General features: G+C 47.9%; 1 long non-coding RNA gene and 1 other non-coding gene across 3 annotated transcripts in view; both read right to left on the bottom strand.

Moving 5' to 3' along the window:
• Nucleotides 1-41: 41 nt before the first annotated feature.
• trnak-cuu (transfer RNA lysine (anticodon CUU)) lies at nt 42-114 on the bottom strand. Its single transcript has one exon. It is a non-coding gene; the product is annotated as a tRNA-Lys (tRNA).
• Nucleotides 115-9,949: 9,835 nt separating this feature from the next.
• LOC132207806 (uncharacterized) overlaps nt 9,950-19,905 on the bottom strand; it is a 54,017-nt gene continuing 44,061 nt past the window's right edge. Inside the window, exons 6-7 of one of the 2 annotated variants that reach the window (XR_009443851.1) lie at nt 16,465-18,647; nt 9,950-10,033 (exon numbers count right to left, since the gene is read on the bottom strand). This is a non-coding gene — a long non-coding RNA (uncharacterized LOC132207806). Of the gene's footprint in view, nt 10,034-14,997; nt 18,648-19,905 lie in introns of those variants that run through there. The other variant, XR_009443852.1, reaches the window with a different exon arrangement.

Below are 19,905 nucleotides of genomic sequence, written 5' to 3'. Positions count from 1 at the left end.
CTATGCTTCATCACAGAAAGCAAAGCAGTAAGAAGCTACGACGCCCAGCGTGGGGCTCGAACCCACGATGCTGAGATTAAGAGTCTCACGCTCTACCAACTGAGCCAGCCAGGCTTGACTTGGTTGTCTTGTTATTTATCTAAAATCCTTATTTTCCCTTTTCACACCAAAGCCCCTGCAACCTCATTTCAATGTGCCAAAGATGATCCACCTCGAAAATCACAAGTTCCCAGTTTATTCTGCTCAATCACAAATAATATCATTTACATCTTCCACTTTTCAGCTGTCACTCCTTCAGACCATAATAACCCATTTTCATTTAACATTCAAAACTCATATTTTAATGTCGGTGCCCTCATCCTTTAGCTGCCCATGTGACTGTCAGTCACTCTGGGATGGTGAATCTGCTGCAATAAACCCAGTGATTTCTGTTACAGATTGTGTGAGATGTGTGTCTGTCTGCCCAGTCTCACTTAATACTTTCAGCACTTTGTTTGATCAGTACATCAGCAACTTCTGTAGCTTCGCATTTGGGGGCTGGATTTTCACACTTCAGTTAAAAACTATTCAAAGATCAAGAAGAATCTGCTGCATACCTTGTGAAATGTCATTTTTCACAGGAGAAGAGACGTTCATACGGAGTGTCAGTTAAGTTTTCCCAAGTGGAGCTAAGAGAAAATTCCACTCACGCGGAGATTGTGTCAATGGTGCTCTGGGATTTACTGAGCGGGAGAAATCTTCCTGTTTTTTTCTTGATCTTGTGCTTGGTGGATGGAGAAGATTGGCCCTGGTTGTAGGATCTTGCCTGCCAGGGATGTGCAGCAAGCAGCTGATTGAAGATGCAGTGGCCATGGACAGTGTGATGACAAAATCCTGCTGCTTGTCCCTGTCTCACTGAGCGTGGAGCTGGGGAAGACACAATCGTTGATGGGTTTGTTTGATTCCAATCTCTTCATAAACTTCAATTAACTAAATGCAGGTACATAGTTGGTTTATTGTCGGATCACAATGTTGAGAATAACTGCTTTGAAACCTGGATGTCTGGAGGTCTGACTAGAAAACAGTGGAGCTGACAAAGTTTCGAAGCTATCTCCTGAAGGCATAATCCCGATTGACGATTTTCTGTATCACCGGCAACATCACAGGGTAGCAAAATAAAAGAAGCTGGGCTCTTGGGTAGCCTTGAAACGCCAATCTTTCTCTCAATAACTGAATGCACTGGCTATTTGCAAAACCGAAGCTATTGGCATGAAGCTTTGCCGAAGCTCCTAATGCAGGGAGCCAGTCTTGTTGCACAGCTGGAGGTCTCTCGGTTTTCAGCTCCAATCTCCAGTTTATGTGTGATGCTTACATGCATTAGAGTTGTGGAGTTAGCATGAACATGAGCAACAATGGTAACATTCACAGTGTGAACAACCAGCAAAGATACCGCCTCACAAAGCAGGGACCATTGAATTGAAGCAGTGACAGTGAGTGAGTTTTACTGGCAAAGAAAACACATTTGACATCACGAGTCTGCTTCAGGGTCTCTTTTACTGCTGGATTCATCATAAAGTTCCTTTCTGCTCTTCCACAAGCACTTCTGCTTCACCTTTACTTGTATTCTCATCCCTTCATTCACAGTTTGGCAGGAGTAACGAGGTGAGGCAGGATAAACTGCACCCTTACCAGGAATGTGGTGGTCTTAGCACAGAGACCACAAGCCAATCCCTCTCATTCTCTGGTGTCATCAATCAAACATTTTACACCAACAGTAAAGACAATCGCTATAATCCTATAATTGTGACATTGTTTTTTTTTTCCTGGTGGATTAGGAATTCCAATTTAAATTCTGGAGATTCATAATCTTTTGAGACAAGAAATGTCTCCTTACCTCAGCCATAACAAAAGACACATTATCTGAGGAATGTAAGTCCAGTACAAAACATCCCATTCTCAGAGTGTCTCCGAATGTCAGACTTTACACAGAGCATAAACAGGAAATGAGGGGTATATACAGATGGACTGTTAGATAATGTGAAAGACGGCCAGGTGGATACACAGAGACAAAGAGAGATAAGTAGAAGCTTACTGGGGTAGACACTGGAAGGACCAATTCTCCACTTCACATGGCTGCTGACAGAAAAGAAAAAAAAAACAGAGGATCGCATTACCTCAGGGCAACAGAAGGAGCATTAGTGCTGTTCAAGTCCCTTTAAAGTTCAAAAGTTAATGCTGGTAAGCTAAGGAGCAAGTGTGATTTTGATAAATAAATGATTCAAAAGATAAAGTTAACAATGTCTCCCAGCATATTACGATAGAAACACAGTTAACCTGGCAGTGACGAATGGTCAGTGGATCCGAAATGTTTCCCTCTGCAGATATTACCATGCTTGCTGAGTTTCTCTTTGGGTTACTGTTTTTGTGTCAGATTGTCAGATTTTTTATCTTAAATGATAACTTTTGGGACAAAACAGATCGGGTGTCAGCTCCTGAAAAATCAGTCAGAAGCGCTATCACCAACATAGAGTAGTACTACAGAGCTTCCATTCCCTTACGGGGAAATTGGTCTCAGGCCGCAGCGGCGAAAGTGCCAAATGCTAACCACTAGTCCACCAGGGAACGCGACCGAAAAGATTGTGTCTTTGCTTAGTGATCTGCTTTTGCGTTTTCATGTGTGATCACTTTCGCTGCAGATCGGTTTTGCCATCTCCGATTTTCTTTTTGCAGCATGTATCCTGGTGGCTCGCGTTTTGCCCATTTGTCCAATGTAGTGCTTGTCACAGTTCTTGCAAGGTATTTTGTAAATGACATTCGTTTTGCTCGTTGTCTGTCTAGGGTCTTTTAAGTTCATTAGTTGCTGTTTTAGTGTGTTGGTGGGTTTGTGGGCTACCCTGATGCCAAGAGGTCCGAGTAGTCTGGCAGTCATTTCAGAAATGTCTTTAATGTAGGGGAGCGTGGTTATGGTTTCTGAGCCTGTTTTGTCTGTTTGTTTGGGTTTGTTGCTGAGAAATCGGCGGACGGTGTTCATTGGGTACCCGTTCTTTTTGAATACGCTGTATAGGTGATTTTCTTCTGCTCTTCGTAGTTCCTCTGTGCTGCACAGTGTGCAGTGGCTCGTTGGAATAATGTTCTAATGCAGCTTCGTTTGTGGGTGTTGGGATGGTTGCTCCTGTATTTCAGTATTTGGTCCGTGTGTGTTGTTTTCCTGTAGACGCTGGTTTGAAGTTCCCCATTGGCTGTTCGCTCTACTGTGACATCTAGGAATGGCAGTTTGCTGTTGTTTTCCTCCTCTTTTGTGAATGCTATGCCAGTAAGGGTATTATTGATGGTCTTGAAGGTTTCCTCTGATTTGTTTCGTTTAGTGATGACAAAGGTGTCATCCACGTAGCAGACCCAAAGTTTGGGTTGGCTGATTGGCAGAGCTGTTTGTTCGAGTCTCTGCATTACTGCCTCTGCTAAGAACCCTGATATCGGAGATCCCATGGGTGTACCGTTGGTTTGTCTGTAGGTTTTGTTATTGAAAGTGAAGTGGGTGGTGAGGCATAGGTCCACTAGCTTGCTGATGTTGTCCTTGCTGATGAGGTTGGTGGTGTCTGGTGTATGTGTCTTCTGTTCTTCTCATAATACTGCAGTCAGTGTTTCTTTGGCCAGGTTTTTTCTTGCAAGAACTGTGACAAACACCACATTGGACAAACAGGCAGAAAGCCAGCCACCAGGATACATGAACATCAACTTGCCACAAAACGACATGACCCACTATCACTCGTATCCTTACATACAGATGAGGAAGGACACCACTTTGATTGGGACAACACATCCATCCCAAGACAAGCCCAACAGAGACATGCACGAGAACTCCTAGAAGCATGGCATTCCAACCGGAATAAATTCCATCAAACAAACACATTGGCTCCAAAATCAGTCTACCATCCCCTGAGAAAAAACACAGGAAATGACATCACCAACCCAAGGAAGCCTGAACATATAAATAGAAAGCGGGACATGACACGGGGGCTTCACCCGAGGCCCACTGATCATGTTAACTAGAATGGCGACAAAACGTCTGGGAACAAACCTTCCAGCTCAGTGAACCAGCTTACATCCGGTAAAAATAAAGACCCATTCTTTTGTGGACCGAGAGGAGGACAGTGTGACCGTGTTGGAGGTGGAAAGAAGACGTCGGGTTGGCTGTGCACCCTTGCAACCGGTGGATCTTAATGCTGGATTCAGCCTAGCGCTGGGTCAGGGGAGCAGCCAACCTGCAACGATGGCTGCGATGAGTGCTCGTGCCCTGGGTCAGGGGGTCCAGAACACCATCCATGTTTCCGTGAAGAAGGTGGATGAAGGTGCACCTGTCGACTGCAACTTCTTCATGAAGAGGGTCCTGTTGGACTGTTGTGGGTTCACTGCTGCGGACATTTACTGCCTGCAGTATTTCCCTGGAGGAGGTTTATATGATGTAACCTTCAGGAGTGCCAAGCTTTGCGAGCGCTTCCTGGAGTTTTTCAAGCAGAAAGGAGGTAAGGGCCCCCTCACAGTACTGACCACTGTCCCGCTGTTCGTGATGTCAGTGCAGAGGAGCCGTATGGTGACTGTACACATATACAACCCGCATGTGCCAGCAGTTGATGTCCTGACCTTCCTCGGAAGGTATGTGAAGGTGGAAGGGGAAAGAACCAACATCATGGACCCTTCGGGATCTGGACCAGTAAGAGGCAGGTCAAGGTGACGCTGAGGAAGGACGTGGACGGGAACATCATACACCCACCATCCAGCGTCGCGATCGGTGGGAGCAAAGGCTACCTGACCTACGCAGGGCAACCTAAAGTGTGCCAGGCCTTTGGTAGGTCAGGTCACGTGGCGGCCGACTGCAAAGCCACCATCTGCAGGGAGGAGGGACACTTGGCAAACGATTGCCCACAAGAAAAAAGCTGCAACCTTTGCGGGGAAGCGGGCCACATCTATAGGGCATGCCCGCATCAGGGGAACACCTATGCCCAGGTCGCCAGCAGAGGCAATGCGGGGCGAGCCCCCCCAGAGGAGGGGAAGGCACCAGGCCCCTGCAAGGACCCCGCTAGTCTGCAGGACAGCCAGGTCGTGCAGGCGGGCCCAGCCCCACAGGATGGACCCGAGGCCAGCAAAGCGCCTCTGCAGGCTCTGCTCCCCCCGGACAACCCAGAGTCGATGGAGGAGGCGACAGGTGACCCAAGGGAGTGGACGACGGTCCGGAAAGTGAGGAGGAAGGTGTGCCGGTGGGCCCCGGCACCGCAACCATCAGGCAGGAAGAGGCAGCTACAGGGGGGGGAAGATTCGGAGGGGACCCGCCCAAAGCAGAAGCTAAAGATCTCAAGGGAGAAGGAAAGCAGCACACCGCTTCCAGGTGATGGGAGGCGCCCTGAGACTCCCACCGACACCCAGCCACGCACTGCTTTGGCCCTGGAGGCCCCCCCGAACCTTCAGGCGGGAAGCAGGAAGCAGTGTGTCCCCAGCCTGACCCAGAGCTGGACTCTCCTGACTCCATACCCCCGACGGGGGGATGCCACCCGGAAGGCAGCACGGACGGTTTCCTGAACCCGGAGAGCGTCCAGCAGTTAGCCCGGGCAATGGGCATGAAGGGACAGATGGAGGGGCTGGACCTTGGAATCGGGGAGGGTACTGCGGTCACTGCAGGTACGAGTTGCGAGCATTAATGTGCGCAGGGTCAAGTCCACCGCAAGATGTGTGTCCACGTCGGCCTCCCTGACCACCGTCAAGGCAGACCTCCTGTTTCTGCAGGAGTACGGGATACCGCAGCTCAGCAGGTACAGGAAGTGGTCGGGTGCCTGGACCTGTGGGCCTTTGATCTGGTCGGGGGGGGTGGGGGGGAAGCGACTGTTGCTCCTTGGGCCTGGCTATTCTGCTGCGGGGGCGCAAACTCATCATCTCTCAAGTTCAGGAGGTGGTGGCGGGGGTGCCTCCTAGTGGCTGATGTCACCTACAGGAACGCTCCCCTGAGGCTGATCAAGGTGTACACCCCAGCGGAGTGAGCGGTTGGCCGTCCTGCAGCGGCTTCCACCCCTGCTGGCTACGTCCAGGCCGGTCATCCTAGGCGGAGACTTCAACTGCATCATCGATGCAGATGGAACATCCGGCCTGGGGACAGTAGGTGGGGGGGAAGTCAACCAGACGTCACATCCAGATTCCTGGTGGGCACGGTGAAGGACGCCAAGTTGATCAATGTCTTCAGCACCCGTGCAGACGGAGTGCAGTGGAGATGCACCTGGTCGCGGCCAGACGGGTCTATCAGCTCAAGGATAGACATCCTGTTTGTGTCGCGGGCGTTCTCAGTCAGGTCCACCGGCGTCGAGCCGGTGTTCTTCTCTGACCACTGCCTCCTGCTGGCCGACTGTCACTTACAGGACGACCAGCAGGCCGGCAAGGGGTCGTGGAACCTCAACACGACTCTGTTGACCACAGAGAACTTCAAGGAGCTTAAGAGGGAGTACGCTGGTTGGAGAACCGTGAAACCCCTCCGAATCTCTGGGCGACTGGTGGGAGACGGTGAAGGAGAACATCAAGAGGTTCTTTGTCCTCAAGGGCGTTCGGAAGGCGAGAGAGAGGTGGGGAAATCTGTCATGACTCCAGAAAAGGATGCAGAACCTGCTCCTCCTGCAGTCAATGGGGGTCGATTTCACAGAGGACCTCCGCGAGGTGAGGGGCCAGCAAGCCTCGCTCTTCGCCGCAGAGGCCTCCAAGATTATCTTGCGGTCCAGGGTCCACTCCGTGGAGCAGGCTGAGATGTGTTCGCGTTTCTTCTTTCAGAAGGTGCACAAAGAGAGCTCTGTGCTTAGCCGGCTGAAGGAGGACGACGGCTCGGTGATGTCGTCTCGGCCCCACATTTTGAGGATCAGCAGATTCTTCTTTGCCGGACTGAACAACACGAAGCCCACGGACAGCATGGCCTCCGAGTCGTTCCTGTCGTCTATCACGGAGGTCTTAGACGATGGCATGAGGGAGTGGCTGGGCCGGCCAATATCCCTGAACGAGCTGACCAGAGCACTCAAGTCCGTTGAGAGGAATAAGACTCCCAGGAGCGAAGGCTTACCGGTTGAGCTGTATTCCGCTCTGTGGGACCTGGTCGGTCAGGACCTGATGGAGGTGTATGACAGAGTGCTTCGGGCAGGGGAAATGTGCAAGTCCATGAGGAAAGGCATCATCACCCTCATTTACAAGGGGAAGGGGGAGAGAGAAGAAATTAAGAATTGGCGTCCCATTTCACTATTGAATGTGGACGACAAAATCATGGCCAAGGTCATAGCCAACCAGGGCAGGTCTGTCCTGGAGTCGCTGATTGCCCCTGACCAAACCTGTGCTGTGCCAGGCAGGAAGCTCGCTGGGAGCCTCGTGCTCATCAGGGATACGATCGCCTACGTGCAGGACAGGCAGGTGGACACCTGCCTCGTCAACCTGGACAAGGAGAAGGCCTTTGACGGGGTCTCTCATGCTTACATGAGGGACGTCCTCGCCAAATTGGGGTTCGGGGAGGGCATCCACAACGGGATCCGGCTGCTCTACACCAACATTGTTAGCGCAGTCTCGATGAACGGGTGGGAATCGGACAGTTTTCCCGTCAGATCTGGAGTCAGGCAGGGCTGCCCCCTCTCTCCTGCCTTGTTTGTGTGCTGTGTGGAGCCCATCGCCGCATCCATCAAGAAGGACGTGAGCCTGAAGTTCGTGACTATCCCAGGCAGCGGAGGCCTTCAGGTCAGGACCTCCCTGTACATGGACGATGTTGCCGGCTTCTGCACCGATCGGTCGGTGAGTAGGCTGTTGGACATCTGTGGCCAGTTTGAACTGGCTTTGGATGCCCAAGTCAATAGGGGTAAGAGCGAGGCCATGTTCTTTGGGAACTTCATCCCCCTCACCGTCAGGACAGACTACCTGAAGGTGCTCAGTGTTTGGTTCGGTGGAGCTGGGGCGTGCACTAAGACTTGGGAGGAGCGTATCACCAAACTGAAGCAGAAGCTGGGCAGGTGGACGCTCCGGTCCCTCTCCATCACGGGTAAGAACCTGGTTGTCAGGTGCAAGGGGCTTTCGGTACTGTTGTATGTGGCGCAGGCCTGGCCTATTCCCTGGACCTGCACCGCTGCGGTCACCCAGGCCATCTTTCACTTCATTTGGGGGTCGAGGATTGACCGGGTCCACAGGGACACCATGTGCAAAGTCCTAGAAAATGGGAGAAAGGGCGTACCAAATGCCACCCTCACCCTGATGGCTACCTGTGTGTGCGGCTGCATCAAGCTGTGCGTAGATCCTCAGTACGCAAACACCAAGTGTCACTGCTTACTGAGGTTCTACCTGTACTCGGTGTTGCGAAGGATGGGCTTGGCCTTGTTGTCGCAGAACGCTCCAAGTAGTTGGACCGTCCCGTACCACCTGTCCTTCGTGGAGAAATTTTTGAAGGGAAACACCTTTGACCACAAGGCCGTCAGGCAGTGGTCAGCACATAGTAACCTCGAAACCCTTCGGGAAAAGGAGAGGGTGGATCCCGTCGTGTGGTTCCACATGCAGACGGCCGAAGTCGTTTGGCAGAATGCCTCATCGCCAGAACTTTCAAACAAACATAAGGACATTGCTTGGCTGGCAGTGAGAGGGGTTCTGCCAGGGAGATCCTTTATGCATGCCCGGAATCTCTGCGCCACCGCAAGCTGCCCTCGAGGTGGCTGCGGGGTTGACGAGACTGTTGATCACCTCCTTCTGGAGTGTGCCTCTGCACAGGAGGTCTGGAGGTGGATGCAGTGATATTTGACAAGGTTTGTCCCGAGCAGCTCCGTGACGCGTGACTCCGTGCTCTACAGGCTGTTTCCCGTGAGGCACACCGAGACCAACATCAACCGCGCCTGGAGGACCATCAATGCGGTGAAAGACGCTGTTTGGTCTGCCCACAACTTTCTGGTCTGCCAGCTGAAAGAACTGACCCCGACCGCGTTTTGCAAAGTGGCGCACTCCAAGGTCCAGGACTACGTGCTGAGGGACGCGCTAAAGCTTGGGGCAGCCGCCGCCAAGGTGCGGTGGGGAAAGACCACCGTATGAAACCCCTTGTCCAGAATAGAAAAAAAAGGGCCCTATCTGGTATCAGAGATAATGGGAACTGCAGATGCTGGAGAATCCAAGATAATAAAATGTGAGGCTGGATGAACACAGCAGGCCGAGCAGCATCTCAGGAACACAAAAGCTGACGTTTCGGGCCTAGACCCTTCTAGGGTCTAGGCCCGAAATGTCAGCTTTTGTGTTCCTGAGATGCTGCTCGGCCTGCGGTGTTCATCCAGCCTCACATTTTATTATCTTGGACCCTATCTGGTAACTGGGCCCAGCTGGCGCCTTCCCCAACTGGTCAGGGGGCCAATGCGGACTGTGCGGGGAGACGACTGCCGGGGTATTTTCTTTGCTTTTTTTGTCTTCTTTGTTTTGTTTTTTTCCTTTAGTTGGTGTACGTACCCCCTAGGTAATCCGGAGCGGCTTGCATGACTGGGTAGGTGTATAAATATGTTTTATTTTGTGCATCTTATGAATAAAGTATATTTTTTTAAATTCAAAAAAAGCGACGAAACGTGTGAAAATGAACCTTCCAGCTCGGTGAGCAAATTTACATCCAGTCTTGTTGTCTATTCGAAAACGTAATACCATGCCACAACTACCACAAAACATGGCATTGGACAGACAGAAAGGAAATTAGCCATCAGAATATGTGAACATCAGCTAGCAGCAAAATGGCACAATGAATTCTCCTTAATATCTGTGCATTCAGACAATGAAGGCCGTCAATTTAACTGAGGCTAAGTGGCCACAGTAGCCCACGCCAAACACACACATGCATGGGAATTCCTGGAGGCATGATTCTCCATCCATACTTCAAATCAACAAATTTATAGAATTGGACCCTATTTACAAACCCATACAGATCAAAACTGGAAATGACAGTACTCACCATAATGGACTGGAAAGCATAAATTCCCAGCACAGTAGAATAACATTGCTTCAAAGGCTGTCTCCGGGCACGGTGACAAAACTCCTGAACAAATATAAGCCAGCTCAGTGAGCAAGTCAACAGTCTTATCCACAACCCGAGCTATTGATCTTTGCCAAAACTTTAGACTACATTTTTCATTCTGTCCCATTGGAGAACAATTCTTGTAGCTCACAAAACTGCTACTTCAAAGTAACATCAAAAAAAAGTCCAAATGAATGCGTTGATGAGGGGAGTTCTGACCAGTCATGTAGATGTGGGTATCACCTGATGCATGGAGAGTGCTTTCTGACCAGAGCTGTAGCAGATGAGTGTCAGATACACAGACAGACTGGGCAAATAGATTCACATCAGAGCTCACATCTCCCAGCCTGGGAATCTGAGGCAGTGCTCAGACATTCAAGTAATGAGCCTCAATATCAGCTCAGCAAGATCTCACAATTGCATTTGCAGATACAAACTATTTTGTTTTACAATTTCATGATGCAATGAGGAAAATCCGTGATACAAAAAGTAACCTCCTTCTCACTCCACACCCTTTCTACCTCGGTACCGTCCTACAGGTAATATACATTCCCCAATCCCTAACATTCTGCAGGATCCCACCTTTTCCTACATTTGCACTATTCTCCCATGTCTGCAAATGTCCCTTTCTCTGGAACATGTCCAGGTTCTATAACCTTCCTATCTCTGAAACATCCCCAGAACAGCACCGGAGGTAAATGGAGGTGATTGAGATCGGGATGATTTTGTGCACATGAAAATTTTACATAAATACGGAGGGTTGCAATCACAGGAAGGGGTTTCAGGGAGCTAAAAAGCATGTGATCTGAATGCAGTAATATAAATAGAAACGGTTGTCAGGAGTAGAGGAGACTACACAGACGTCAATACATGTCAAGTTTGGGAAGGCTGTGCTAAGTGGACGAGATGTCATAGGTAGACAGGACCTTAGAACTAAGAGGAGGTCACATCAAGACAAAGAGATGTAGGGGCTGCATGAGTTCATAGAGAGAGGGAAGTTAGGAGGGCTGGAGCAGTTTGCAGGGATAAGGATGCTTATAGGATGGCGGTGCTTTACACGAACAGGGAATGTTTTATGGAATGGTGCATTGTACACAGAAAATAGGATCGAAAACAGAAATGGACGCTTATAGCGACTGAAGAAATGTACAGATGAAGCAAGACTTAGCTTCTGGAATTTAGATAGATGGGAAGGCTGGAGTCCAAAAGTGTCTTCAAAGAGACAGTTATACAGATAAAGTAGCATTGAACAAACTGGATAGGTTCCTGAGACACGGAGGGTTGTAGGGGTGGGTGAAATTTGCATTGACAGGGGTGGAAGAGCTATCTACAGAGAGGGGGGCATTTTTAAGCTACAGTAATAGGGAACACATTGCAGCATTACACAAAGAGACAGTGTTTGAGATGCTGGTTTACAAAGAATGGCAGGGCTCTAGGCAGGGGAGGAGCAAACAGCGAAATGGAACATTGCAACGGCTACAAAAAGTGTACAGAGTGTAGGGAGATTTATTGGGCCTGAAGGAGGTTAGAAAGACTGTGGGCTGCAGAGTCTGCAGGGACTGGAGGAGGCCTGACAGATGGGGAGTGAGACAGGGGCTGGAGGAATTTACTGGAGATAGACGTTTGCAGGAAAATGAGGAGTTTACAGATATAAAAGGAGGGCAACAGAGGCTGGTTCAGATTGCATACACAGGGTGGGCTGATGAGCTATACAGCATCATACAGACAGGTTTAAAGGAGCAGGAAACGGTAACAGAGATAGGGAAAGTTTCAATGTTGTAAGAGGTATGAGCGTGTGGGACAAGGTCACAGAGGCAGGGGTGGCTACAGGGATTGGAGGAGCACACGGAGGTCGGGACACTGGAGGATATAATGTTACACAATAGGGAGAATTCCAGCAGCTAAAGGTAAAGAAAACATGGAAGGCTATTGGGCTGCAGGAGGAAACAGACCATGAGTACTGCAGGTACTGGAGCAGGTTTGAGAGACAGGCAATATTCTGCAGTCTAACAAAGTTCCAGTGATAAGAGGCTGTGTAAGTTACACAGATCGGGAGGATAGTAGGAGCCAGAGGTGGTTATGGAGAGAGGCAGTGTTACGCTGAAACATAGGAAAATGGGTTAGGTGTAGGCTATTCAGCCCCATGGGCCTGCTCCACTCTTCAATCAGATCACGACTGATCATTTAGCTCAGTTCCCTCTTCCTGCTTTCTCCCCATACGGAAACTGTCATGACTGGAGCAATCTACAATGATAGGGAGTGTTGGAGTGAGTGGAGGAAGTTACAGAGATAAAGAGAGCTGTGGAGCACTGTCGAAGTTAAAGACACCGGGAGAGTCATTCAGCCTGGAGAAGATTACAATGTTACACAGAAGTGTACAGGCTGAAAGAGGTGACAAAACTAGAGGTATGTAGGGGTTAGAGAAGGTTACTGTGACAGGGAGGATGGTAGAAGCTTTTCTTCGTTATAAAAGTAATTATCATCTTTGTTTTTGAAAGAGATAACAGACAAAGGTTTTGAACGACTCAGGAGATTACTTGCACAAGGAAGGGTGGAGGAAGATGGAGTGTGTTGTCACTGATGAGTGTGTTGAGTTTATTGTGATTGTGAGGGTTGTAGTGATGAAACGACATGATAGCAAGGTTAGTAGAGACTTGATGGTGTACAGAGATAGGGAGGAGCTGCAAGAGGTGATGGTGATAGTGAGTTTGTGGTGATGGGGGATGGTTACATCAATAGTGAGGGGTTCGGGGGATGAAAAAAGTTAAGGTAGAGAGGTTTCTCCTGAATGGAAGAGACTACATGGATGGCGATGGTTCAAGCGACTGGATTTTTTCACAGATATGGAGAGTCAATGGAGCTGGTGAAGGTTACAAGGATCGAGAGGGTTGAAGGAGTCAAAGCGAATACACAGGCACGGAGGGTTGTGTTGATGGGAGAAGCTACAGGGATAGGGACTGTTGTCGGGCCATTTCTTAGTTTTGTGTCTTGGTTACGTGCCTCACATTCATGAATCACTTCAGTACCTGGGTGATATGTAGGGGTTTACATAGAACTCTCCCTGTCTATCTCCTTGAGAAGGTTACACTGGTACAGACAATGTTAGGGATTGAAGAAACTGACAGAGACACTATGCATTCTACGGACTAAAGATGATTATGAACAGAGCAAGGATTACAGGGTCTAGAGGGGATTACAGACAAAGGGAGGGTTGTAGGGTGGGGAAGAGGTTACAAAGACGGTTGGTGTTTTAAGGACGGGGGGGGACTGATTGTGATCAATTGGCATAATTGACATAGAGAGGATCTGTGGAGGTTACAGTACAAGAGAGGTTTGTACAGGCAATATGAGTTTACACAGACAGGAATGGTTCTCAGGGCTGGAGGAGGTAACTGTGAAAGGGAATGCTATAACGAATGGAGAAGGTAACATTCACGGAGAATTTCAGTGGCAAAAAGGAGGTGACAGTCATACGGCCCTTTGTTTAGACAGCAGAAGTTTACATTTGCAAGTAGCACTTTGGAGACCGAGGGACTTGACAGAGAGAGGGCGATGAGCAGGAACTAGATAAGGTTTGAGAGAGAAAGACAGTTGACAGCTTTGTAAGATGATGCAACATACAGAGCATTACAGAGTTTGGACAAGATCTAGAAGTTCACAAGGGTTATAGGAACAGGAGGAGGATACAGATAAGTTGAGGTTTGGAATGGGATAAGGTTACAAGAACAAAAGAAGGTTCCAGGAATGTGAAGGGCTATGGGGGCTGCAACCAATTCCAGAGATAGGGAGGGATTCACATGTTGCAGGTTACAGAGTTCAGGATGGTTTTTGCAATTGGATGAAGTGAGTAATACAAAGTATTGTAGACACTGGATGAGGTGACAGTTCGCATGGATCTTCAGACTGAAGGACGTTAGAGAAAGAAAGAGAGGTGTCGGGGCTGGAGTTAGATAAGGCAATCAAGAGGATTTTACAGGTACATGGATGATTTTAGTGGCTTCAAGAGGTTAAAGAGTTAGGAAGGCTAATTAATGCCTGAAGGATGGAGAATGAGGAGCATTGTAGCGATAGGAGAGATTGCACACTGAACGAAGTTGCAAACATGAGGAGGATTAAAATGGCTTCAGAATGCAATATATTCGAGCAGTTTACACAGGCAGGAACAGCTATCAGACTGGAGAAATTTAGCGAGATAGGGAGGTCTGTAGGAATGGTCAATTGTCAGAGGTCATGTGGTGCTGTGTTACGGGAGGCAGGAGTGTTCTTGGGACTGGAGAAAGTTACAGTGATATCATGTGTTGCAGGGGCATGAGGATGATGTATGTCCAGATGGGGAGGTGAGTCGGGGCCGGAGGATATCACAGAGACATGATGGACTGTAAGTAGTGGATAAGATGACAAGTGTCAAAATTATTGTTATGACTTGAGGAGGAGGACAATACCAGGATTGGACACATTGTCAAGACTGGAGCAATTTGCAAAGATGGGAAGGGGAGTCAGAATTGGCAGAGGTTTTAAATACACAGAGGGATCTTAGCGAGGACTGGAGGAGCCAGAGATACCTAATGTTCAAGGAGTTAGAAGGATTCAACGCACTGATGACGATGAGTTGCAACAAAGGATCTGTAGACTTGCTGTATGACTGACTGTTAGAGAGAGAACACGGAACGGAAACATCCCAGGGTTCAATGCCACTGTCTTGAGAGAGGCCCGCTTTTAACTCTGCTGTTCTTATCCTCACGAAGACAGCACAGGCCTGGATTGAGAATTATGGACTTCCGATGCAGTCCTCGGAAAGTTCAGTACAACAGAGCTGAAAGTAGGGTGGTGAAGTTTTTGAGAAGATTTGCAGCTCAGGTTGTGGATGATGTTTTAGACTTGCTCGCTGAGACAGTGTGTTTGATTGCAGATGTTTCATCACCCTGCTAGGTAACGTTGTCAGTGTGCCTCCAGTGAAGGGCTGGTGTTCTGTCCCACTTGTTATTTGTGCGCCTCGGTTTGCTGGGGTGGTTGGCATCACTTCCGGTTTTGTTTTCCAGTGGTTTGTATATCGGGTCCAGATCAATCTATTTGTTGATGGATTTCCAGTTGGAATACCAGGCCTCCAGGAATTCCCTAGCATGTCTCTGTTTGCTTTGTACGATTGTGGATGTGTTGTCCCAGTCAAATTGGTGTCCTTCTTTGTCAGTGTGTACTGACATCAGTGAGAACTGGTCATGTCTCTTGGTGGATAGTTGGTATTTGTGCATCCTTGTTGTCAGTTTTCTTCCAGTTTGGTCTGCATAATGTTTCTCACTGTCCTTGCATGGTATTTTGTATTGGTTTTGGGTGTGGGATCCCAGACATTTGTCAAGAGCAGTCGTAGGTGGTTGTTGGTTTGTGGGTGAGCCTGATACCTCAGGATCTGAATAGTCTTGTGGTCACCGCTGATAGGTCTCTGATTTGCAGTAGGATGACTGGTGTGTCTGGCTGTATTGTGCCTTATTGTTGTGGTCTGTCCTGTGGGTAACAGTGGATTGTGCCTTTTGGGTATCCATTTCCTTTAAAAACTCCGTATCAGTGCTCCACGTCTGCTGTGAGCAGTTCCAGGTTGCTGCAGTGTGTTGTGGCTCGTTTGAATTATGTCCTGATGTACCTCCGTTTACAGGTATTGGTGGATAGTTGCTGGTGTGATAAAATATCTGGTGCGTATGGGCTGTACACATTCTGTACACAATGATCTGGAGTTCCCTGTTGCTCTTACATTCCACCATAGCTGAGGAAGGGTTATTGTCCTCTTCTTTTATGAATTTTATTCTAGTGAGGATGTTGTTCATCTGTCAGTGGGTTTCTTCTGGTCTTCTAGATGTGATCATCAAGGTGTCATCTACCACAGGGGACCCAGAGCTTGGGTTAGATAGTGGGGAGCTTCTCCATTCTGATCTTTGCATTACCACTTCTGCAAGCAGTCCTGATATCGGGGATCCCATTGGTGTTCCATTGATTTGTTTGAATAGATGGAGGTGAGACACATATCCAGCAATTTCAGGATGCTGTCCTTGTTGATTCTGTTAGTTTGGAGCGCCTGCCATCCTGGTTCATCCAGCAGAGTGGCCATTGTCTCTTTGGCTCAGTCAGTGTTTATGGATGTAAATCGTGCTGTAATATCAAAGAATATCATCATCTCCTCCTCTTCTATTCTGGTGTCCTTGACGATGTTGAGGAATTCTTGGGAAGAGTGTATTGGGTGGATAGTGTTGTCCATGAAGTATTTCAGTTTCCGTTATTGTTCTTTGGCTAGCCTATATGTTGGTCTACCTGGTACTGGCTCGGTGAGCAAGCCGACAACATCAGCAGGGTTGTGATTGAGTCTGGGGTCTTTCTACACTGTGCGCCCCCTTCTGCACTGCAGCTACATGACATCTCATGGGTCAATGTTTTAAGCCTTCTGCTCTGCTCACTGAGCGTCTTACCTGACTGCAAGATCTGACGAATGCTCCAGATCTCCCTGTCCGTCGTCGCTTGAATTTTCCAGTTGACTTCAACATGGTGATGGACGAGACTGGAGTCAGGAATTCTGCTCAGTCAGCAACTTTCAGTAGCTGCCAAAGACAGAAGCATAAACAGACTGAGAAATTAGACTGATGCAGTGAGGACTACAGATGTGGAAGAGGGCTGAGCACCGCAGACATCTGGACAATCCCCGTCTCCATCCTTGGCCTCTGCTGCCACATCTCTGGAGTCGGATCTCATTGTAGCGGCAATCATTAGATCCACACTGTGACAGTTACTGTTTGAAGAGATACTGGCTGATATCACCAGGAAGGTGTCAGGATCACCCAATGGTCAGGAAGAAGGAGTTTTGATTCATGGTGCACTGGTATCAGTACTCAGGGATACACGAGCTTCGAGTGGGACAGGCAATGGCCGTGTGTTCCTCTCACTAGACTATTAATCCATAAATTAATGACAATGTCTGAAATACCCATCTGGTTCCACGATATCCTTCACGGAAGGACATCTGCTCTGCTCACCTGGTCTGGCCAACATGTGACTTCAGACCTAGAGCAACATGCCTGACACCCAACTCCCTCCAAATTGGCCCAGCAAGGCACTCAGTTCAAAGGCAGCTTGGGTGGCAAATAAGTGCTGGCCGGCTTGAAACACCCACATCCCGAGTGAATAAATAATCACGGAACGGTGTAAAACATTCAACAAATGGACATTCCACTGGAACAGACAAAACCTCAGCAAGAAATTCCCATTCTCTCTCACTCAGGGAACCAAGTATCGGATTCAAAGAAAACCAAAGAAAGAAACCAAGAAAAAAAAAATTCTGAAGTGAAGGAATGCGTTTCAGCAAATGACAACGGGCCATCATATATGGAAGTAGGTGTTAAAGGGACTGCAGATGGGCTCCTTGCAAGAGGAGTGTAGTTGCAAGAGGAAACATTGTCGGGGCTCAATGAGATGACAGGACCAGGGAGAGTTGAAGGAGCTGGAGGTGGTGAGAGCGTTAGAGAGTGGCAAGGGCTTGAATGATGTTACAAAACCAGTACGAATTGCTGCAATGCTTGCAGAGGGTGGGAAGGGAAATATACCCTATTATTTCTTCATTCGTGGAATGAGGGTGTCACTGGAAGGACCAGCATTTAGTGCCCGTTGATAACTGCATTGGGCAATTGCTAAGGGACAGTTACGAGTCAACCATTTTGTTGTGGGTCTGGAGTCACATTTTGGTCAGACATGGTCAGTTTTCCTTCCCTTAGGGACATTCGCGAAGGAGTTGGGATTTTGTTTTTCAACTGATAATCAACAATGGACACATCATTACAGATTATTTTTATTGAATTCTAATTCCACTATCTGCCACTGTGGGATTCGAAAGGAAAAAGAAAACAGTGGATTGACAATCTCCTCAATTCAGGGGAATGACTCGGAGCTGGCTGGCCATAGGCAGTGTACTCAGCAAGGGTAAATAAAGGGTGATTTGATGATAGGACACCGGCCTCTGTGCAGTTATCTCTCATGTACACAGACAAAAGCCGTTTGCAACACAGGATTGACCAACTGCAGGTCACAGGTTGGGAACAACTGCTCACACAGGACTGAGCAAGTGCAGTTTGCACACATACAATTGTGAGCAATCACAGTCCACAGAACATTTAAAAAAAAGACTCGTTTCACTCAGGAAACTGACTGTTTGCTCTCATTGCACACGTTAGCAATTGCTGGGAGAACACAGATTGAAAACAATCACAACTGAACATGCAGAGGCCTGGCCACTCTCAATCTGCAAGAAAATAAAGCACAGTTCTCTGTCCAGAACTGGCCATTCATCATTGACAGGACAAAATAAATGTTCCCAAACACCGAAACGATATTTTGCAATGAAAAGGAGTTTTAAAAACAAAAGCATCCCACAGAATACATGCTGTCCATCTGCACTGCACAGGTCAGCACTGTCTTGGAATTCTCTTCACTTGTCTGGGTGAATGCAGCTCCAACAATATTCAATAAGCTTGACACCATCCAGCACAAAGCAGCCTCATGTTTGGAACGATATTAACTCACTTCACTCGTACCGCACCGTGACAGCAGTGTCCACAATCTACGAGGATCATCAGCAGCAGCATTTCACAACACCATAAACAACCTGGAAGGAAAACAGCAGGTGTATGACACCAGCAGCATTTACAAGGTCCCATCCAAGCCACGCTCCTTCCTAACAGAACTGTGGCTGTCTTGCACCCAAAGGATTACAGTGGGTCAAGCAAGGCAGCTCACCAAAAAAAGTTACTGGAAAAGGTCAACATCTGTGAAGAGAAACCAAGGTTTGCATTGCTTAGAACCACCACCACCAGCTTCTTCAGCAATAAAAGATGGGAAGTAAATAATGGCCACATCACATGCATGAACATGCGATGAAACTCAGGGACAATTCATGTCCCTTCAACATCTTGCTCAACGAGTTTGCTCACTGAGCTGGAAGGTTAGTTTTCAGACGTTTCGTCACCATTCTAGGTAACATCATTAGTGCGCCTCCGAAGTGCTGGTGTTATGTCCCGCTTTCTATTTATCTGGTTAGGTTTCTTTGGGTTGGTGATGTCATTTCCTGTTCTTTTTCTCAGGGGATGGTAGATTGGCTCTGCATTGTCTATGCAACTCACAATCCTATCTACGTTTGTGCCAACAACAAAACATGGAAAAAATTTATTTGATCTGTGCATCTAACTGATCCATAGATACTGTGAATAGCTGGAGGCCAAACATGAATCCTTCCTCTAACTCAAGGAACAGCCTGCAAACTCACAAATCAACAAATTTATAAGCAAGTGCTTTACCATCTGTTAAACAATTTTCAACACATGCCAGCACATCACCTCCAAGTCCACGTGGTCCAAATTTGTTAATTTGCTTTTTCAGTGGGAACCTGTTAATATGCATCTGAAAAAGCAAATAAAGTTTCCTCCTACCATCATTTTTTTGGAGATAGATATAATAATTCTAAGTTTGAATGTCGTTATGGAAAATGACAATTTAGTACGGAAGTTAAGTGCCTAAATTTGAGGAATGCAGCTTATTATTAGATTACCTCTACCACTAGGCATTATCACTTTCATTAGACAGGGCCTGGCACATATAGTTGGGGGGAGGAACTACTTGCATTTGAGTCTGTATTCGGAAAGTGGGACTGTTATAAAGTGATACAATGAGAATGCATGATAAAATAACAAGGTGTAGAGCTCGATGAACACAGCAGGCCAAGGAGCATCATAGGAACAGGAAAGTTGACGTTTCGAGTCTGGAACCTTCTTCAGAAAAGGGGGAGAGGAAGGGAATTCTGAAATAAATTGGGGGGGGGGGGAGAGGTGGTGGTAGAAGGTGGCTAAAAAAGCAGATTAGTGGAGAGA

This window comes from Stegostoma tigrinum, unplaced genomic scaffold (genome assembly GCF_030684315.1).
Source record: "Stegostoma tigrinum isolate sSteTig4 unplaced genomic scaffold, sSteTig4.hap1 scaffold_162, whole genome shotgun sequence".
NCBI classification, from domain to species: domain Eukaryota; kingdom Metazoa; phylum Chordata; class Chondrichthyes; order Orectolobiformes; family Stegostomatidae; genus Stegostoma; species Stegostoma tigrinum.
The sequence above is the reverse complement of the archived record's forward strand: the minus strand, read 5'-3'. Positions and strand labels throughout refer to the sequence as shown.